This window comes from Bos mutus, chromosome 8 (genome assembly GCF_027580195.1).
Source record: "Bos mutus isolate GX-2022 chromosome 8, NWIPB_WYAK_1.1, whole genome shotgun sequence".
In the NCBI taxonomy this organism is placed as follows: domain Eukaryota; kingdom Metazoa; phylum Chordata; class Mammalia; order Artiodactyla; family Bovidae; genus Bos; species Bos mutus.
In genome coordinates, this window is record NC_091624.1 from 70,262,559 (window position 1) to 70,285,045 (window position 22,487).

At 40.5% G+C, this 22,487-nt stretch overlaps 1 long non-coding RNA gene across 6 annotated transcripts in view; it reads right to left on the bottom strand.

The window, feature by feature from the left end:
- Positions 1-22,487, bottom strand: part of LOC138988907 (uncharacterized) — a 185,613-nt gene that overhangs the window by 74,001 nt on the left and 89,125 nt on the right. For 5 of the 6 annotated variants that reach the window (XR_011465162.1, XR_011465161.1, XR_011465160.1 and 2 more), the window contains exons 3-4: positions 21,111-21,265; positions 18,472-18,567 (exon numbers count right to left, since the gene is read on the bottom strand). This is a non-coding gene — a long non-coding RNA (uncharacterized lncRNA). The remainder of the gene's footprint in view (positions 1-18,471; positions 18,568-21,110; positions 21,266-22,487) is intronic. The other variant, XR_011465158.1, reaches the window with a different exon arrangement.

The window sequence follows — 22,487 nt, forward strand, 5'->3', positions numbered from 1 at the left end:
ACAACTGAGTGACTAAACTGATCACCCTGGTACCAAAACCAGACAAAGACAACACAAAGAAAGAAAACTACAGGCCAAAATCACTGATGAACATAGTTGCAAAAATCCTCAAAAAATTTTAGCAGACAGAATTCAGCAACACATCAAAAAGCTCATACACCAGGATTAAGTTCAATTTATTCCAGGAATATGAGGATTCTTCAATATATGCAAATCAATCAATGTGATACACCGTATTAGCAAATTAAAATATAAAAACCATATGATAATCTCAATAGATGCAGAAAAAGCTTTTGACAAAATTCAGCACCCATTTATGATTAAAACTCTACAAAAAATGGGCATAGAAGGAACCTACCTCAACATAGTAAAGCCCATATACAATAAGCCTACAGCAAACATTATTCTCAATGGTGAAAAACTGAAAACATTCCTAAGATCAGGAACAAGACAAGAGTGTCCACTCTCACCACTATTATTCAACATAGTACTGGAAGTCCTAGCTACAGCAATCAGAGAAGAAAATGAATTAAAAGGAATCCAGATCGGAAAAGAAGAAGTAAAGCTCCTACTGTTTGCAGATGACATGATACTCTACATAGAAAACCCTAAAGATAGTATCATAAAATTACTAGAGCTAATCAGTGAATTTAGCAAAGTTGCAGGATACAAACTCAATACACAGGAATCACTTGCATTTCTATATACTAACAATGAAAAATCAGAAAGAGAAATTAAGGAATCAATCCCATTCACCACTGCAACAAAAAAAATTAAATAATGAGGAATAAACTTACCTAAGGAGACAAAAGAACTGTACACAGAAAATTATAAGATGCTGATGAAAGAAATCAAAGATGACATAAACAGATGGAGAGAGATTCCATGTTCCTGGGTAGGAAGAATCAATATTGTGAAAATGACTATACTACCAAACACAATCTACAGATTCAATGTGATCCCTATCAAATTACCATTGGCATTTTTCACAGAACTAAAACAAAAAATTTTACAATTCGTATGGAAACACAAAGACCCCGAATAGCCAAAGCAAGTCTTGAGAAAGAAGAATGGAGCTGGAGGAATCAACTTTCCTGACTTCAGGTTATACTACAAAGTCTCAATCATGCAGACAGTATGGTACTGGCACAAAAACAGAAATATAGACCAATGGAACAAGATAGAAAGCCCAGAAATAAGCCCATGCACCTATGGGTACCTTATTTTTTGCAAAGGAGGCAAGAATATACAATAGGGCAAAGACAGCCTCTTCAATAAATGGTGCTGGGAAAACTGGACAGCCACATGTAAAAGAATGAAATTAGAACACTTCCTAACACCATACACAAAGATAAACTCAAAATGGATTAAAGACCTAAATGTAAGACCAGAAACTATAAAACTCTTAGAGGAAAACATAGGCAGAATATTCGATGACATAAGTCAAAGCAAGATCCTTTATAACCCACCTCCTAGAGTAACAAAAATAAAAACAAAAGTAAACAAGTGGGAAATGATTAAACTTAAAAGCTTTTGCATAGCAAAGGAAACTGTAAGTAAGGTGAAAAGACAACTCTCAGGACGGGAGAAAATACTAGCAAATGAAACAACTGACAGAGGATTAATTTCCAACGTATACAAGCAGCTCATACAGCTTAAAACCAGAAAAACAAACAACCCAATTAAAAAGTGGGGAAAAGACTTAAACAGATACTTCTCCAAAGAAGACACACAGATGGCTAACAAACACATGAAAAGATGCTCAACGTCACTCATTATTAGGGAAATGCAAATCAAAACTACAATGAGATATCACTTCACACTGGTCAGAATGGCCAATATCAAAAAGTCTACAAACCATAAATGCTGGAGAGGATGTGGAGAAAAGGGAACGCTCTTTTGGTGGGAATGTAAATTGATACAGCCACTATGGAAAACAGTATGGAGAGTTCTTAAAAAACTAGGACTAAAACCACCATATGACCCAGCAATCCCACTTCTAGGCATATACCCTGAGGAAACCAAAATTGAAAAAGACACATGTATCCCATTGTTCATTGTAGCGCTATTTACAATAGCTAGAACATGGAAGCAACCTAGATGTCCATCGAAAGATGAATGGATAAGAAGTTGTGGCATATATACACAATGAAATATTATTACTCAACCATAAAAAGGAACACATGTGAGTTCTGATGAGGTGGATGAACCTAGAACCTATTATACACAGTGAAGTCAGTCAGAAAGAGAAAGAGGAAGATAAATACCATATTCTAATGCATATATAAGAAATCTAGAAAAATGGTACTTAAGAACTTATTTACAGGATAGCAGTGGAGAAACAGACATAGAGAATAGGATTATGGACATGAGGAGAGGAGAGAGAGAGAGGAGAGGGTGAGATGTATGGGAAAAGTAATGTGGAAACTCACATTAGCGTATGCAAAATAGATAGCCAATGAGAATGTACTGTATGGCTCAGAAAACTCAAACTGGGACTCTGTATCAATCTAGAGGGGTGGGATTGGGCAGGAGATGAGAAAGAGATTCAAAAGGGAGAGGATATATGTATACTTATGCTGATCATGTTGAGGTTTGACATAAAACAACGAATTCTGTAAAGCAATTATCATTCAATAAAAAAATAGATTAAAAAAAACTTTAAAAAAATCCCTCAAATTTGCTTTTTGTCTAACATCATTCTTATAGTCTAAAATAAATATAAAATAAACAGCAAGTAATAAGTCATTAGCAAAAAAACAAAATGAGAAATGCACATTAAAATGATGTATAATATAATGTACAACACATTTATTTAAGAATGTATTCCAATATCAAGCGGCACAGCTCAACAATGTAAAAACCGCAATTACTTTTGCACCACCCCACTATAAACCAAGAGTAGGAAACTCTGCTGTAGGAAAGGAGCCTATAGAATTTACAGTAGTGGGTGCAAAGCAATTTAGGAGTAATTAAAGGTATTCTAAGGCTTCCCCATGTGGCAGAGTGGTTAAGAATTTGCCTGCCAATGCAGGAGATGCAGGTTCAATCCCTGGGTCAGGAAGATCCCCTGGAGTGGAAAATGGCAACCCATTCCAGTATTCTTGCCTGGGAAATCCCATGGACAGAAGAGCCTGGTGGGCTACAGCCCATGGGGGTCATAAGAGTAGGACACAGCTGAGCATACATGCACACATTTGATCTATGCTTAAAACTGGTACACTCTCAATTCTACCACATTTTAGTGGCCAAAACAAGTCACAAGCCTAGATTCAAGGTGTGGAGAAATAGTCTCCACCTGCTAATGGAATGAATCACAAAGTCACATACAAGATATAGGAAAGGAAATCAGCTATTTTGGCATCAATCTTCCATACCTCCCTTTTTCAGGTTCTTAAAACATGAATTAATAAGCAGAGGTCACTTGATAAATACATAACTAAATCTAACTGGATAGTGTTCAGGGGTTATTTCAATCAAGCTCCAAAGAACTTGATCAGTTGCTCCAAACCCAGAATGTATCAGAACACCAGACTGCCCTTTTCCCTCTCCTGCCCCACCACAACCCTCAAACGTCTATCTGGAGATTACCTCTCAGACTGGACTCTTTCTGCAGATGCCTGCCATTAAGCCCTCCCATTCTGCACTGCTTTTCGCTGGTTTCACTCTTCTGGTGACACCTGCTTCCACATAATGGATTTATTTTCTATAGTCTCTACCTTAATTACTATGTTAGGTGTTTAGTCAATAAAAATTTAATTCTGCTAAAGTTGACGCAGGGAAAGATAGAGGAAAACATTCTCTCTTCATCTCCCACCTCTTCCTCAGGGGTATCAATACAACAGCACTCTGAAATCTGGAAGAAGAATCATTTACTTTTTGCTTTCATTAGCTATTGCTATAATAATTGGGAATTTCTGGCCCTGTTGGTTCATAATTCAGTGGTAGAGCCCAGATGTCTGTGGACCACAGGTTTCCTGTAACAGCAGGAATGATTCCTCAGCTCTTTCAGAACTGAAACCTAGATATTGTGCAGAAATTCAAGGAGCCCAAACCCTGTTAGAGTAAATTAGCATTTAGGTATCTGACACGCTTTGGAATGAGTCTTTCCATAGAAACTCATTTTCTAGGCCGCGATTCCATTACACAGTGCCCTTCTTAGGAGAGCCCGAGGGAGAAATTTCTCTCTGATCTCAGGATGGGAAATAGTTGGGCTGCTTCTTAGTACTTGAGTGGTTTTGTGGTGGCTGTTACTACAGGTAATGTGGATTGTGAGGGCATCTCCTTAGTGTGGTGCCGAATCTGAGACCCATCTCTAATAAATCTATGGGACTTCAGGTGTGAATTTTGGATATTAACTCCACACCTGAATTTGCCTTATCTTGTCTATATACTCGCCATTCCACTTCCCTCATTGAATTATTTTTATAGGATTTTTGTCCTATTTGAGATACTTACATAAGCAGATTAAGTGCTCTTCAGAGCTTCAGAGAATAAATAAGCAAACAAATAAGTGCCAATTTCTCAAGAAATGTATATAATTTTAGACACTTTTAACAATTCAATTGTGTCTATTTTGCTAGAACTCTTCTTTTTCCATTTCAGACACTCTGGCTAAGTTAATCATACTTCTCCAAGGTTCATTATTATCTTTGGCTTCAAAAAGCTGCTCATCTTTTTTTTCTTTTTCTCCCTATCCTACTGCTATTCCTTACCTGTCCCAAGGCAACCATTTCAATGTGCTCTATGCATGCCCTTTTGTTAGTATGTGTCCTTATAAAACACAGTTTTGTATATGTGGATCTTAACGGTGTATAAATATTGTTGTTGTCAAAGTCAATCTCTTTCTTTTTTCATCCAGCACTATGTTTTTAAGGTTCGTATATTTTACTCTGGGTACATTTAGTCTGTTACTTCTCTCTGGGGAATAGCATAAACCGAACACTCCTTGCCTGTTATTCTCCAAAACTGCCTCCAATCCCCTACTGCCATAAAAACACTGTGAAGACAATCCTCATACACGGGGTGAACGCTTTTGAGAAACAAGTGTGCTCGTCATAATTCACCAGGACAGCACATGTACACTATAACTGTCCCAGACAAGCTAAAATGCCTTGCCACCTTACTCATACAGGACCTTCATAAACTCTGTAAGAAGCCGTCCTTGATATGCACCCAGGAGTGGATTTGCTGGGTCAGCAAGTATACCTCAACCTAATTTGCTATCACCATCAGAGTCCTCTGCAGAATTTCTACACCAGTCGATCGTCCCATTAGCAGTGCATAAGGGTTCCTATGGTCCCACATCCCTGCCAACACTTGGCATTATCCTAAATTTGCCAGTCTAGTACAAGAAAACTGATGTCTCCATTTATCTTGCATTTTTCTGTCAACGAACGAGTTTGGATGGGCTTCCTTGGTGGCTCAGCAGTAAAGAACCCTCCTGCAATGCAGGAGATGCAAGAGATGTGGGTTCAATCCCTGGGTCAGAAAGATCCCCTGGAGGAGAAAATGGCAACCCACACCAGTATTCTTGCTGGGACAATCCCATGCACAGAGGAACCTGGCAGACTACAATCCGTGGGGTCTCAAAGAATCAGACACAACTGAGCAACTAAACAATGAGTTTGAGCATTTCTTAATATTCTTGGCTTTTTGTATTTTTTCCTTTCTGTGAATTTTGACTCTCATATATTTGCCCATTTTCCAATGATGTATCTTTTTTGTTGATTTGCAACAGATAGAAATTTTTCTAAAGTGAGCACACATTTCTTTGTCTCTGTAGCACATAACCTAGCACTGCTATCCTTTTCTGGCAGAACTAGAGTCACACAATGACAAGGATAAGTAACAGTGCAGGGATCATAAGATGCTATAGAATCTAGTTCAGTTCAGTTCAGTTGCTCAGTCGTGTCCGACTCTTTGTGACATGAATCGCAGCATGCCAGGCCTCCCTGTCCATCACCAACTCCCGGAGTTCACTCAGACTCACATCCATCGAGTCAGTGATGCCATCCAGCCATCTCATCCTCTGTCGTCCCCTTCTCCTCTTGCCCCCAATCCCTCCCAGCATCAGAGTCTTTTCCAATGAGTCAACTCTTCACATGAGGTGGCCAAAGTACTGGAGTTTCAGCTTTAGCATCATTCCTTCCAAAGAAATCCCAGGGCTGATCTGTTACATGGGTACAAACCAATTGTTATGGACTGAATCAAGTCCTCCAAAATGCATATTTTGAGATGTATTTGGAGATGTAGCCTTTAAGAAGGTTCAGTTCAGTTCAGTCATGTCTGACTCTTTGTGACCCCATGGACTGCAGCACGCCAGGCTTCCCTGTCCATCACCAACTCCCCGAGTTCGCTCAAACTCATGTCCATTGAGTCGGTGATGCCATCCAACCTTCTCATCCTCTGTCCTCCCCTTCTCCTCTCACCTTCAATCATTCCCAGAATCAGGGTCTTTTCCAATGAGTTAGTTCTTTGCATCAAGTGGCCAAAGTATTAGAGTTCCAGCTTTAGCATCAGTCCTTCCAATGAATATTCAATGATTTCCTTTAGTATGGACTGGTTGGATCGCCAAGGTAAATGAGGTTGTAAATGTGGGGGTCCTACTCCAATGTGGCTTGTGACCCTATAAAACTAGAAAGATACACCAAGCAGGAAGGGCACACACAGAAAAAGGTCAGGTGATGATACAGCAAGAAGGTAGTCATTTGTACACCAAGGCAAGAGGCTGCAGGAGAAATCAAACCTGACAACACCTTGATCTCAGATTTCTAGCTTTCAGAACTGCAAGAAAATAAATTTCTGTTATCTAAGCTAACCAGTCTGTGGTATTTTGTTATGGCAGCCCTCACAGACAAACATGCCAATCAACATGTAGGAAACATCTTTAGATTGAGTCATTTGCATCTAATTACTTTCTCTTATGATGCCCAGCTGTGTGATGTACCAGACAGTGTAACCTGGCTGTCTTTCCAGAACATTATTTACTGAGTCAACTGAAATAGTAGTCATATTCCAGATGATTTCTTCAGACTCAAGAAAAAAATTTTTTTTCTTACTGTAGGTATCAATGTCATCTGTCTTAGCAGCATCTTCCAAAGCAGCACAAACAATAGATTGTGGATCCTGCCAGCTGACTGTCCACTCTCTTTTATATAACTCACCTTGCTTACTCAAGGGTTTGAGGGAGGATTATCTCATCATTTAAGAGTACAAATAGAATTTCAGTAGAAGGGGTTTGCTTAAAAACCTATTAATTCTTTATCCTCCAAGGAAAATAACACTTCTGAAGACATAGTACCAGAAAAAGGATGGATTTCACATAACACCAATCAAATTGGCAATCGTATAGAGTATCATGTTGAGAAAAATGCAAAGGTAAGTATAAACTCGGTAGATAAAAGTGCCATGATGGATAAGCAAGGTCTGCCACAGCCCCGGGTGTCAGGTAGGGTAGGCCGTATGTTTGTCATCTCTGTCTGTGTAGACCTTCACTTCATTTTTAATGTTTGTGTGCTTAATTGCTCAGTCAGGTCCAACTCTTTGTGAGCCCATGAACTGTAGCCTGCCAGGCTCCTCCATCCATGGGGATTCTCCAGGCAAGAATATTGGAGTGGGTTGTCATTCCCTCCTCCAGGGGATCTTCCCAACCCAGGGATGGAACCCAGGTCTCCTGCATTGCAGGCAGATTCTTTACCATCTGAGTCACCAGGGAAGCCCTTTAAATGCTTGGCTATGAAAAAAAAAAAAAAAAAAGATTTCAGATGAAGACATCCTTCAAAATTTCATCTTGAATATTATGAATCTGAAAATTCAGGATATTATTTACAAGATGAAGAAAACCAGGGACTTCTCTGGATGGTCCAGTTGCTAAGAATCCACCTTGCAGTGCAGGGGATGTGGGTTCCATTCCTGGTTGGGAACTAAGCTCCTCCCTGCTGCAGAGAAACTAAGCCTGTGTGTCACAAGTACTGAAGCCCACGCACTCCACAGCCCACATGCCACGACTAAGACCCAACACAGCCAACTACATAAACAAATGAATGTTTAAACGATGAAGAAAACTACTTTGGGATATCTCCTCTCAACTCATGTTCTTTTCTGGAAAATACTCAGTTAATAGCAGAGTCAATGACAATGGCAGCCTTGAGCACTTCATATCTATTACCTTAATTAAACTACACAGAATCCCCATTTTACAACCAAGGCCACTGAGGCCCAAAGAGGTGAAGCAACTTTTCAAAGTCTTGGAGCTATTAAGTGGGGATTCAAACCCAGAAGTCTGATCACTTTTAAATGCTAGGCCATTTCAATCCCTCACAAGAGATGGTGAACACCTTAATAGGAATTAATGCTATTTATCACAATGAGCTGACAATAAACAAGGCTTCTTATCTCTAGGTGAACTCATGGTACTAATGTAAAAATTAAAAAGTATGGAACTAATTAGGAAGAAAATGCTGTTTATCCATCCATGTGTGTCTGGAGTATTTGTGATATGCCATGCCCTGTGGTGAGCTTTATACAGATCATCCCATTTAATCCTCTAAACCATCCTATTTAGTGGTTATCCCCACTTTACAGATGAGGAAATGAAGGCAAAGACGTGAAATGACTTGCTTCCAAATCACACAACTGACAAATGATGAAGCTGGGATCCCAGTCTACGTTGTCTGACTTCAGGAGCTCAGCCTCAAAACCACTCTTTACCCATAATCCCAAATTTACAGTTTTCCTAGGTGGGCCTCCAGGTTAGATACAGGTCAAAATCTTAAGCTCATTTAAATTGCTTACCTCTTTGGGCACTTGGAAATACTAAAACTTACTGTGTGACACTTGGAGTACTTTATAAAAATTAATCAGTTATGTCATCTCTAGGAAACTGTTCAGGATATAGACTGTGTTCAGAAATCAGGTATTTCTCCCCCAAGAAAAGTCAATGAATTCTTTTTCAGCTACATAGTTTCCTTTAAAAAAAAAACAAAAAACAATTTATTCTCCAGCATGATATCCTCTGATTCACCAAGGCGCTCAACATTTGTGTTATTCTTAAAAATCTTTTGCTTCCATAAGTTACAGTGGCCCAAAGATACTAGAAGGATCTATACTTTACCCAACTGTGGAAAGTCTGTCGTGGGTCCTATAGGATGGTTTCAGGGACAATGCTATTATTTTGTTGCTTTTGTGTATGTTATTGGCAATGTGTATAATCTCAAACATCGTGGTCAGATCCTCCAAATCTGTAGGGAGTTGACTACAAATCTGTAGGCAAGTTGCCATGATAAACTCCACTAGAAATTATTTATAAACTCTAATTTATCACCATGTTTCAGCCTTCTGCAGAGCTGACTTCTATCTTGCTGGACTGTTCCCTATCAGACTTCAAATGTCCAAGTCACCAGACCTTCTGGAGAACACCCCTGAATTTCTAATGAATGTCTTGTGACTCCACAGTTCATAGAACTTGGTCCAACTTTTCACTGAATGATGTCCTCCATCACCACCACCACTGGAGAGCTGACTTCTGGTCCTCTAGAGCAGCATACTCCCTTAAACTTCAGATGCTTACAAGAGTTTCTCTTTTCCCCACTGTGGTATTGCTGTATCATTCTCTCCCCCTCTCTTCACCACTGTATGTCTTTTTCACTGTTAGTACCATGTCTGGTGCTTATACCCTTCAATGCCACTCTGCTTTCTCTACCCTCCCACTCATAGAGTTTCACTGTATCTTTTGACTTCTATCTTCTCCCCACAAATTGCTTCTCTCAAGCTCCCTGGCTTTGGGCCGAGCTGAGAATACATGGGAGCTGCTCTCTTTCAGTTTGGCCCTACTGAGTGGCTGACCTCACACTCCCCACTTAGAGAAACTCCCTGGAATTACCTGGCAAAGCTGTTTATGTGTATGTGTGTGTTTTTCTGGGGAGACACACTGTGGCAGACCCTATGGACTTCATACCCCCACACAATCCACAATTCCCCATGCCCTTGACCTCCTTTGTCAAAAAGGCTAAGAAGCTCAATTTTTCAATTTCTCAACTTTCTCATTTGACCAATGATAAGGAAAACATGCCTTTCTGAACAAACAGCAAAGCCTCACTAGGAGAAAGTCACTTACTCTTATTCTTTCCCATTATTCCTGCCTGGAATGTGGATGTAAAGGTTAGATGTGCAGCAGCCACCTTGCAAATGTGAGGCTGCAAGCCAGAAGGCAAAGGCCTGCATGGAAGACAGAAGGGTAGAAAGTTGGACAGCACTTCAGTCCCTGATGGCATCCCTGAGCCATCATCCCAGCTCTGAATTGTCTCCTCCAGACTCATATTTGTTATGAATTATACACACACACATACAATTTTTAAAAGGAGAGATGTAAATATAAATATGAATTCTGAAATTTTCTTCATGATAGATTATCTTGCATGTGCCTGAGAGGCAAGTATCTCATATTGGAGAACTCTGCTAAATAACCAAGGCACTACTCTATTAACAGAAATCAGTAAAACTTAAAACAGCAGTAATGAAAGAAAGAAAGAGTTAGTCTTATCTGATTCTTTGCAAACCCATGGACTGTAGCCCACCAGGCTCCTCTGTCTATGAAATTCTCCAGGCAAGAATACTGGAGTGGGTAATCATTTCCTTCTCCAGGGGAACTTCCCGACCCAGGGATCGAACCCAGGTCTCCTGCATTACAGGCAGATTCTTTACCATATGAGCCACTAGGGAAACCCATTATATTAACAGAAATCAGTAAAAGTTAAAACAGCAGTCATGAAGAAGGAGGAAAGATACCCAGAGAAGTGTATTACAAGACAGGGTGACACCGTGAGGTCATTTGTGTTTTGTATATAAATGACTAGAAGGAACTTACATAGAAGGTTAATTAATGGTAATTGCTTTAAACTACTGTATGTTCATAGTTTTTAGCAGTGACCATGTTCTAATTCTCAATAAAGGGAAAAAAGGAAAAAGAAATGTTATTTCAAATACCCTGACAGTTTAAGATAGACCTTCTCCACTTTACAAAATCACTTCAAGGTGCCCTTGTCGTGGAGCTGAGCATCTCTCCACCCTGCACAAACATGCTCCACCATGAACCCCTGCCTGTGATGACAGCCAGGCAGGTGTGGTGGTGAGGGCCCTAGGTGAGATGATAGCTCATTTCCAGTGGCCTCCAGCCTGCTCTGGGGGTAAGGAGGTGATCAGAGTGGGGAAATGAAGGCCCTGTGGGATGTCACCCTTGTTGACCAGACTATCCTCTCATGTATCAGTGCATTTACCCCTTACCTCACTCTGCTTATCACAAAATTGCCCTAATTCCCATCCCTGCCACAGAATAATGGGTTTTTATCTTTGGAACACCATCTAGTACACTTCTACCTCTTCAGAGCTGGAGAAGTGCAAGCTCTAAAAAGCTGAGGCTATTTCCAGGTCAAACAAGAGATTTCAGCAGCAGAGTGGGCACCAGAAGTCACTCAGTCATTAGCAGTCACCATATAGAACCCTCTTTGCGGCCGGAGCGTTGCCATCTTTCTTACCTATACAAAAGCCCTACAAGATAGGTGCTGTCATCTCCACTTTAAAGCTGAAGAAACCAAGGCTCAGACAGATCATGTGATTGTCCAGGATTAAAACACAAGCAGAACCAAGAGGTGAACCCAGCCCTGTCTGGCTTCCAAATATGGGCTGTTTCCACCACTTCGGCTGACTGCACATACTGCTTATCTGATTTGTTACAGATGTGCCCACAAAGCAGTTTACAACCATCCCTCTATAGGTGTCCTTAGCTATTGGAGCCTCAGGAAATCCATTTCAGTGCCACCTCCCCCTCCCCCTTGGAATAGGAAATGCTTCCTGAAAGCCTGTTCTCTCTGCAGCTGGTGATATTTGATTTGATTAACACCTTGGGACCTATCACCAGACTTAAAGATGATGCTTAATTAATTACTTATGTTAAAGAGCTGGCACTTTCTGCATTTGGTTCACACTTCCAGCCTCAATCATGTTTTCATTTCAGCAATAATATTTACATGATTAGCAAATAGTCAATTCATACTCTGGTGTGGACCTAAGCTGTGTGTGGGACTTCCCAAAGCAGATGTCCTTGACAGGTGTAAAGAAATCTGCCTTTTTTTTTTCTAACAGCAAGAACCATGAACAAGATCTTTTGCTTGTTTCCCAATGAAAAGTTGTGCCTGGATCAACAAATATTCATGGAGCACTGACCTAGTCTATGTGTCAGTCAACATTTGCAGGGCCCCATGGGGGCTAACAAGAAATGCACTAAGAAATCACATTAGATTTAATTCTGTTTTTGCTTTCCTTTTTTCTGTTCCAAGACCTAGATGCATAGATTAGGAAAAGACATGAAGTTTCAGAGGCATTCACTAAGTTCTCCCAGAATACTATCATTCAAAAGGAAGAAATACATGGCCTACATGATATTACAATTAAGTGAGTTTGTGATGTTAAATGACCCCAAGATGCAAACAGAGGTAAAACTGGAAAGGGGTGATATGCCACAAGATTATCCTATGAATAATTTTAATCAAGAACCTAGATAATGATACAGAAAAGTGACAAAGTTCTCAACAGACTGGACAATGGGTTGACTTCTAACACCATGAAATTTTGTAGAAACAAATGCCACGGAATCACCAGAATCAGCACTCTATAGGGAAAGCATGGCTTTGAGAGGCACCATCAACCACAAGCTTCACAGGAGACAACAGTGTAATGTGTGACTCACGTGTCACTAATGCATCCACTTGACTGCGCGTGTCAAGAACCAAGATGGAGGACAGTGAAAGCTCTGCTCTCATTTTTACTCCCTAGCTCACCCTTAGGTAGTGCATTCAGCTGTAAGTAGGTTGACCGCATATGATAATATCCTAGTCGGGACAGTTTTCAGAATAAAAGGGTTTGCAGGTGATAAATGGGTCTGGAAAATGACTCCTGGGCAAACTGGGACCCACCTAGTTATAAGGGATATGGACAGGTTGGAGGGGATTCAGAGGAGAAACTGGAAGAGAGGAAGGTCTCAAGAGAAGAGATTATGGTATATCTTTGAAGAGAAATGTTTAGCCTGAGGAAGAGCCAAGTGAGGTTTATATGTAAGCTACTTTGAGATATTCAAAGGGGCAGCAAATGAAAGAGGTGTGGGACTCATGGATTATGGTCTTGAGGGATTCTACCATGAGGCATCAACTATAGAGAAAATGATTGCTTCTCAGGGGTATTTGAACCCAAGAGGAGGGAACGAACAACTGCCTTATTACAAAAACATTTTGGAAGCCTACCTGGGTCCATCCATCAGTTCCTGTTCACGTGCCTAGTTAGTTCTCCAGACAAATTCCAGTGAAATAGGAATCATTCCTTTTTAATGAAATCCAACTTCTTTTCTTTCTTTTAAAATATGGTTATTGTTTAAATATATGGTGGCTCTTCTCTCTTTTTTCAAAGACAGCTTCTTTTAAGGCAATTAGACATACAAGGTCTGTGATTCCCTGGACTCCTCTCTATAATTTTATATATGCTTTTTTCAGGATATTATTTACAGAATTTTCTTAAATATTCTTCTTTGTAAAGACCAACACAAACACTACATTACACTGAAACTAAGACATTACTGAGGGTTTAGAGGTAACATACCGCAACATAATAAAAGCTATTTATGACAAACCCACAGCCAATGTAACACTCAACAGTAAAAAGCTGAAAGCCTTCCCATTAAAATCTGAAACAAGACAAGGATACTCATGCTCACCATTTCTATTAAACATGGTATTGGAAGTCCTAGCAATAGCAATAAAAAAAAAGTATCCAAATTGGAAGGAAAGAGGTAAAATTGTCATTATATGCAGATGACATGGTACTATATACAGAAAAACCTAAAGACTCCACACAAAAACTACTAGAACTGATAAATGAATTCAGCAAGTAGTAGGATACAAGATTAACATACAGAAATTGGTTGCATTTCTTTATACTAACAATGAAATATCAGAAAGGGAATGTGAAAATCACGATACCTTTTAAAATTGCATTTCAAAAAATAAAATTTTTAGGAAAACCTGAAAAGGAGGTGAAAGACTTATATGCTGAGAACTATAGAACATTAATAAAGGAACAAGAAGATGATGCAAAGAAATGGAAAGATATCCCATGCTCTTGGATTGGAAGATTTCACATTGTTAAAATGGCTATACTACCCAAGGCAATCTACAGATTTAATGTGATCCCTATCAAATTACCCATGACATTTTTCACAGAACTACAACAAGTAATCCTGAAATGTATATGTAATCATAAAAGACCCCCAAATTGCCACTCCTGAGGGGAAAAAAAGAAACAGGAGGCCTAACTCTCTTAGACTTCAGATAATACTACAAAGCTGCAGCAATCAAAACAGCATGATATTGACATAAAAACAGACATATGAATCAACAGAACAGAGAGGCCAGAAATAAATCCACACACCTATGATCAATTAATCTTTAACAAAGGAGGTAAGAATATACCATGGAAAAAAGACAATCTCTTCAACAAGTGGTGTTGGGAGAGTTGGACAGCAACATGTAAATCAATGATGTTAGAACACACCTGCACATCATACACAAAAATAAACTCAAAATGGCTTAAAGACTTAAATATAAGACAAGACGCTGTAAAACTCCTAGAAGAGAATACAGGCAAGACATTCTGACAAAAATCATACCAATGTTTTCTTATGTCAGTCTCAAGGCAAAAATAAACAAAAGCAAAAACAAGCAAATGGGTATTAATCAAATGCACAAGCCTTTGAACAGCAAAGGAAAGCATAAATAAAAAGAAAAGAAAACCTACAGCCTGGGAGAAAATATTTGAAAATGATGCAACCAGCATGGTTTAATTTTGAAAATACACAAATAGCTCACACAACTCAATAACAGACAAAAAAAAAAAAAAATCCAATAAAAAAAAGGGCTGAAGACCTAAGTAGACATTTCTCCAAAGAACACATACAGATGACCAACATGCATATAAAAAGATGATCAACATCACTGATAGAGAAATGCAAATCAAAACTACAATGAGGTATCACCTCACACCAGTCAGAATGGTCATCATCAAAAAAAATCTATAAATAATAAATGCTGGAGAGAGTATAGAGAAAAGGGAACCCTTCTACAGTGTTGGTGAGGATGTAAATTGGAGCAGCCACTATGGAGAACAGTATGGAAATTCCTCAAAAAACTAAAAACAGAGTTGCCCTATGATCTAAAAATCCCACTCCTGAGTACATAACTAGACAAAACTATTTAATATAATTTAAAAAGGTACATACATGCCTATGTCCATAGCAGCACTATTTACAATAGCAAAGACTTGGAAACAACCTAAATGCGCATCAAGAGATGAATGGATAAAGAGGATGTGGTGCATATATACAATGGGATACTATTCAGCCATAAAAAAGAATGGATGCATGCATGCTCATGTTTGACTCTTTGCGACCCTATGGACTGGGTCTCTCCAGGCTCCTCTGTCCATGGGATTTCCCAGGCAAGAATATTAGAGTGAGCTGCCATTTCCTGCTCCAGGGGATCTTCCTGACCCAGGGATCAAACTCATGTCTCCTGCATCTCTGGCATTGGCAGATGGATTCTTTCACCACTGAGTCCCATGGGAAGCCCCTTAAAAATAATTAAATAATTCCATTTGCAACAACATGGATGAATCTAGAGATATGATGCCAAGTGAATTAAGTTAGAAAGATAAATGCCGTATGATATTACTTACATGTAGAATTTAAAATAGGACACAAATTTATCTGTAAAACAGACTCACAGACATAGAGAAGAGACTTGTGGTTGCCAAAGGTAAGGGTGAGTGAGGAAAGGATGAATAGGGAGTTTGAGATCAGCAGATACAAACTATTATATATAGGATGGATAAACACAAGGATCTACTGCATAGCACAAGAGACTATATTCAATATCACATGATAAACCATAATGAAAAGAATATGAAAAAGAATGTGTATATATACATATACGTATAACAAAGTAACTTCGCTGTACAGCAGAAAATAATACAACATTGTAAATCAACTATACTTGTATAAAGTAAGTTCTGATAAAAAGACACCATTGATTATAAAATGCATCACTATTATATAGCATTAGAGAGAGAAAAAAAATGCTACCAATTAACTATAGCTCCGGAGAAGGCAATGGCACCCCACTCCAGTACTCTTGCCTGGAAAATCCATGGACAGATGAGCCTGGTGGGCTGCAGTCCATGAGGTCGCGAAGAGTCGCACACGACTGAGCGACTTCACTTTCACTTTTCTCTTTCATGCATTGGAGAAGGAAATGGTAACCCACTACAGTGTTCTTGCCTGGAGAGTCCTGGGGATGGTGGAGCCTGGTGGGCTGCCGTCTATGGGGTCGTACAGAGTCGGACACGACTGAAGCAACTTAGCATAGCATAGCATAGCAACTATACCTCAAACTTTTTCACATTTCAATTCCCACTTTCCTTGGCCAACTCAAAATTGTCAATTTGTTCCCATTTTCATGTGATATTAGTATCTTTGTCATCAAGAACATTGAGAATGCAGTATTTCTTTTAAAAGAATTCCACTATTACCTCTGGAATTTTCTCCCAAGCAACTAACACTTCATCTGAAGGTTTTGATGTTCCTGCTTTTTCAACTTAACCAGCAAATGACAAGACTAAGTTTTAAAACAACTAGGATTTTATTCTTTGTTCAAATAGTCCTTAAGTTATTTGCTGACTGAAACAATGAGGAAGTGCTGTCTAGTTACACCACCAGGAATAACAACAAAATTTGCTCTGCGTAGGCAATGACAGCTCCATCCCAGCTGGAACCCGGCCAACAGATGCCTGGGATATTCAAATGTGATGTATGGAGGCTTGGGATAACACACAGTAATTCCACCTCCCTGTCTACTTTTTGGTCCTAGGTTATGCCCTTTGCCTAATAATCCTCTGCCTGCTTTCATTATTGGCCACAATAACCTCTGCCAGCTCTTGCTCCTATAGCTGAGAGTCTCTTCAAGTACTCTCCTGGGTTGTCCTTATTTCTATTTTATGCCCAACTTCATCTACTTTGGAAGTATTCCCCATCTTCTCATTTTAGTTAGTTTTCCATTATATGTCCATCAACTGATAGAACACAAAGCAAAAATGAAAAGGTCAGGCAAGATTTTACATCTCAAAAGAAGACACACTTCATCTCTCCCTGTTTTTATTGAGCAGTACTATAAAGCTTTACAGTAAAGACTTAGCCCTTAGGTCTTGCTGTGAAGTCAAATACTTTGTAGAGACTTTTAGAATGTAGATTCCAGTGGGCTATCCCAAGACCTACCACTGACTCAGATTCTTGGGGTTGGGATTGGAATCCCAGGGTGGGGAGAGGGGAAGGAGGCACTTGTATTTTTAACAGAGCTCCAGAGTAATGTGGCACCCCACTCCAGTACTCTTGCCTGGAGAACCCCATGGATGGAGGAGCCTGGTAGGCTGCAGTCCATAGGATCGCTGAGGGTTGGACAAGACTGAGCGACTTCACTTTCACTTTTCACTTTCATGCATTGGAGAAGGAAATGGCAACCCACTCCAGTGTTCTTCCCTGGAGAATCCCAGGGACGGGGTAGCCTGGTGGGCTGCTGTCTATGGGGTCTCACAGAGTCGGACACGACTGAAGTGACTTAGCAGAGTAATGTGGTACATCATCTATGTTGGAAATTATGAAGAGGACATTAGGCATTTTCACTTTCTCCTTCATACAAGGATAATTCTTTCAGCAAACACCAACACAAATTTGAAACCAAGAGCCCCCACTCTAAGTGTTCAGTAAAAACCAATTCTTATGGGCAGGCTAGTTTTATTCATTTGAACCATAATATTCATACCAGCCTATATTCAACATGTTTAAACTAAGGGGTATAAAGGGCTTTGTGATGACTGGGGATGTGCATGGTGGGAGCACATGCTGGAAACAGGATGAGATTTCCTTTTTCCAGTCTTGCAACAATCTCCAGTGCTGACTGATGCCACGGGGAAGGAGATCTTGTCCTCCACTCTTTAGCTACAGCTTTCCAGGGCCATTTCAGGAGCAAGATGATCTGGGCATAATTCTGGTTCCCTGATTTGAGGACAGTCTGTCACCTGAGAGTGGAAGACTGAACTCGTGTGGGCCTACATTCAGGAAATACACAAATCCCTGCACCAAAGGGCTCAGGAAATGGTTTTTAGGGCTTCAGGGGAGTCCCACTGGGAGACATTCTCTCCCAATCATCTCCATTTTTAGCAAAGGTTGTACTGAATTTTAGGTGAGTGTGAAGATCCCCCATCTTGTGTGGATAAAAGTAGGTAAGCAGTGATTCTACAGTTGACTCCATGGCCTTTTTGGCCCAGAGAACTCAGAATGCAGTTTCCACACTAAAACCCAGATCGCCTCTCACTTACCTCTTGGATCCAGGGAACTCTTGCTCATTAACAAGGGAGAGTCTGAGAGTCACTGTCTCCTCTGAATTTCTTTTCCTTTTGGGCCCAAATCAGAGGCTACAAGCAAGAACACAGAGATACAAATCATTGCAAGTCAGTGCTGATACCTGAAATAAATATTGACACTGTACTTTTTCTCTTACTTCTATGTACTAAACACACACTCTGTGCCTGGCCCTTTATCGACAGCATCTTTTACTCCTCACCACAACCTGTGAAACAGGTTTCAGTGGCCCCTGGTTGACTACACAGTTGGGGAGAAGATGCAGGGTAAGCATCACCCACAGGGCCAGGCAATGAGTAAGGGCCAAATCCAGGAGTGAATCCCAGATCTGATTCCAGAGTTGAAGGTCTCTCACACATTGGTTGTATGTGAAAGGAGGTAAGGAAAACATAATTTAGATTGATGGAGGGAAGGAAGGATGGCTAGATGGAAAGATAAAAAATAGTAATACTATGTAAACACATATACATACATACATTTAATGGGACATATATTATAGAAAATAGGTGGTGTTAAATGGGTATACTCCAAACGATTCTTTAAAATGTTTTGTATGTTGGAAAAAAAAAATCTGAAATCAAGTGTTGGGGAAAAAGAAGAAAGAGAGTAAGGGAATCAAAGACACAACCAATGAAATCTTCCTTCAAGGATCTGTCTCATGTTTCACTATTTGTTCTAGAATATTAAATTCAATTTAGCTTAACAAATACATATTGAGGCTTCACTATGTACCAGGTACCAAAACACCTGCCAGTCTAGGATGCTGAATTCATGGGAGGCACTATTAGGACAGAAGACAGAACAATTCTGGGGTTCATAGCCAGCAGCTGACCCTAACAACCCACAGTACCAGGCTGACTTTGATAAAGAGGGGTAATGAATAGGGGAAGTGGTATAAGAACACAAAGATAGATAAAATAGTAACTGAGAGGTCTGGGAAGATGCCTGGGAACAGGTAAGATGTGAACTGTGCCTGGGAAAACAGGGAAGATGTCAAAAGGTCTGAACTATTTTTACTCACAACACTTTCAACCCCAAACACATGGGTTTTTTCCCCTGACACCAGCCAGTCCTCTGATACCACCTGGGTGTCCTACAATGAATTCAATTCTGACACTATCTCCTGGAGGTAGAGTCAGGTCCCACAAGTTAAGGGCTCAGTCCCTCCAAGAATGTCCCTAGTTTAGATGCCAATAGAAGGCTGTGAGTCCTTTGCTATACTCTGGGGGCACTTTTGAGCACTGCTACTGCTAAGTCACTTCAGTCGTGACTGACTCTGTGTGACCCCATAGACGTCAGCCCATGAGGCTCCCCCGTCCCTGGGATTCTCCAGGCAAGAACACTGGAGTGGGTTGCCATTTCCTTCTCCAATGCATGAAAGTGAAAAGTGAGAGTGAAGTCGCTCAGTTGTGTCCAACTCTTAGCGACCCCATGGACTGCAGCCCACCAGGCTCCTTCATCCATGGGATTTCCAGGCAAGAGTACTGGAGTGGGTTGCCATTGCCTTCTCCATTTGAGCACAGAGGACTTCATATAACAGTGATGTGCAGCATGCACTCCACTCCTTGAGGCGGCCTCAGGCTCTCTGCAAGTTAGACACTGCTTAGCCATTTTTCTCCTGGGGTTTTGCAGGCTCCTTAGAAAGTCATGACAACCCAAGCTATCTGGGGCTTCTGTACTTACCACCTTTCCCTCTGAGGAGCAGGGCCAAAGCCTCTTTCTCAGAAGAGAGAGGGGCCAGCAGCTTCTAAGAGCCTTCTCTGCTCCCATCTCCCCTCCCACCCACTTCCCTCCTCCTCACCTCCCACCGACATCTAAGAGCTCTTCCCCCTCCGCTAGATCTAGTCCTCTCCTCACCTCCTACCAGCACACCTGGAAAACTGCGTGTTCTCTCTGAAGCAAGACGCTGTGGTCCAAATTATTTTATAATTTCTAGGCCAAGTGCCATTAGAGTCTTGACTTTTGAAAATCAAAAGCTTTTTTCCCTCCAGTTCTTTGGTGAATCTCCTTTTTTCCCTGATACAATAAAGATGCCCAAATAAGATTGATGGGAAAGGTCAAGGCAACAGGAGCCGCCAGAAGGGTGCAGAGGGGTAAGTCGGTTTGTATGTTAAAAATATCACCCTGCCAGTGTCCTCACCACCCTTTAAAGCTGGTTCATCCCTTGAGCAAAGGGCACAGTGCACTCTGCATCCTCCTTCATAATCATAACTCCTCCCTGTTCTTGTGTCTGTGAAGAATTTCAGTTCCAGGTGACCTGATCTAGACCGGGCTGCACACGGAATCCCAAGGGAAGCCCGATACCTAAAAATGATGCATCTCACATCTTATAAGTGGCTTCTGTCTTAGAGTTACTTGTGACTCTCTGGAGGTTTTCTCAAGAAATTCAGTAGATGGATTCCCAAACCATTCATCACCAAAGTGTATAATAGTTTTGAAATAGAACCATTTGTTTATGTGAGTTGTATGGCTGGTGTGCCTGCCATACAGTCTTTGAAAAATTCTGACACAAGATCCTTGAGTTGGGGCAATATACTTTGTGGGTTTTCTGTGCAGATCGTCACCACAGAGAATTAAATATTTCTCATGGCCCCACCTGACCACGCACAGCTGGTCTCATGCCCTGTTTGTCAAGACATCTGCTCCTTCTCACCCCTGGTGGCATGCCTTTGGCTACACACCAGAGGCCTTTCTTTGGTTTCCATTACCCTCTCTGGTTCATATGACAGTCCTCTGTATCAATCATGGGGCCTGAAAGAGAAACAACTTGTCCGTTAAATCAGTCAAAAGTGCAGATGTCTGAGAAAAATATTAACTTGATGCTTTCCTTCACCAACTGCTCACCCTAAATAAGGACCTAGGAAGTTCTACTTCTGAAACTTTACTACATATTAGAGAAACCCCTCAGTTCAAGTCAATAAATACCCACAGGGTCTGTTTTCCACCATAAACCCACACAGATAAAGTCAGATGTGCCTCTTCCCACAAAGTAGAAAGAGATTTTCCTTGTCATAAATTAAAATCCTCCCTTATGGCCATGGATTTATCAGCAGACTTGCTCATAATGGTCATCTTATGAATGACAGCTGGGAACAACAAATCATTCCTTGTTACAAAGGCTGCTTGATATGGTTCAAAATGGCAGAATCCCTGCTAGAATGAACCTTCTCTGGACCAATAAAAATCCTTCTAGGGAAAAAGTGGAGGGGAGCAGTGGTTGCAGCAGGGTAAGACACACACTTCCAGGATCTGAAGGGAAACATTCAGCAGCTGTGGCTTCACCACCTTACATCTATTCCTCAACAACACCCAGAAGAGGTGTTGACCTCAAATACATTGAGTTTTTTCACCCACTCAGAGCTGAACATCAACTATTGATATTCAAACGAACTTTTATTAATGACAAACAAGCCTAAGATCATCCAGGGAGTCTGTGTGTGCTGGTACTATACTCCTTCTGTTCCTCCTTTCCAGCAGGAACGGAGGAAGCTTTTTACTTCAAAAATACAAATTTAAGGGACTTTCCTGGTGGTCCAGTGGTTAAAACTCCATGCTTCCTCTGCATGGGGTGCAGGTTTGAATCAATCACTGGTCAGGGAACTAAGATCTCACATGCCCATATGACCAAAAAGAAAAAAGAAAAACCAAATTTAATACATATGACCAATAATGCTATACAATATGAATAAAACATTGATTGGATTTTGCAATTCTGAAAGCAGTAAATTGCCAACAGCTCAAGCACTGATCACTTAAACATGATCCTGAAATACATTTATTTAATTTGGTGTATTATCAATCACTTCTACTGTCTTCTTGGCAATGGCAAAAATGCACAGGCAATTTCTCTCCCAACATCCTCCCAACTATCCCCAAAATAAAAGCACATGTTTACAAAAAAACTCTCTCACCTAACCAGACATTTTCTGAGAAGCACATACAGTATTTTAAACTCAACGCAGTACTCAGATCT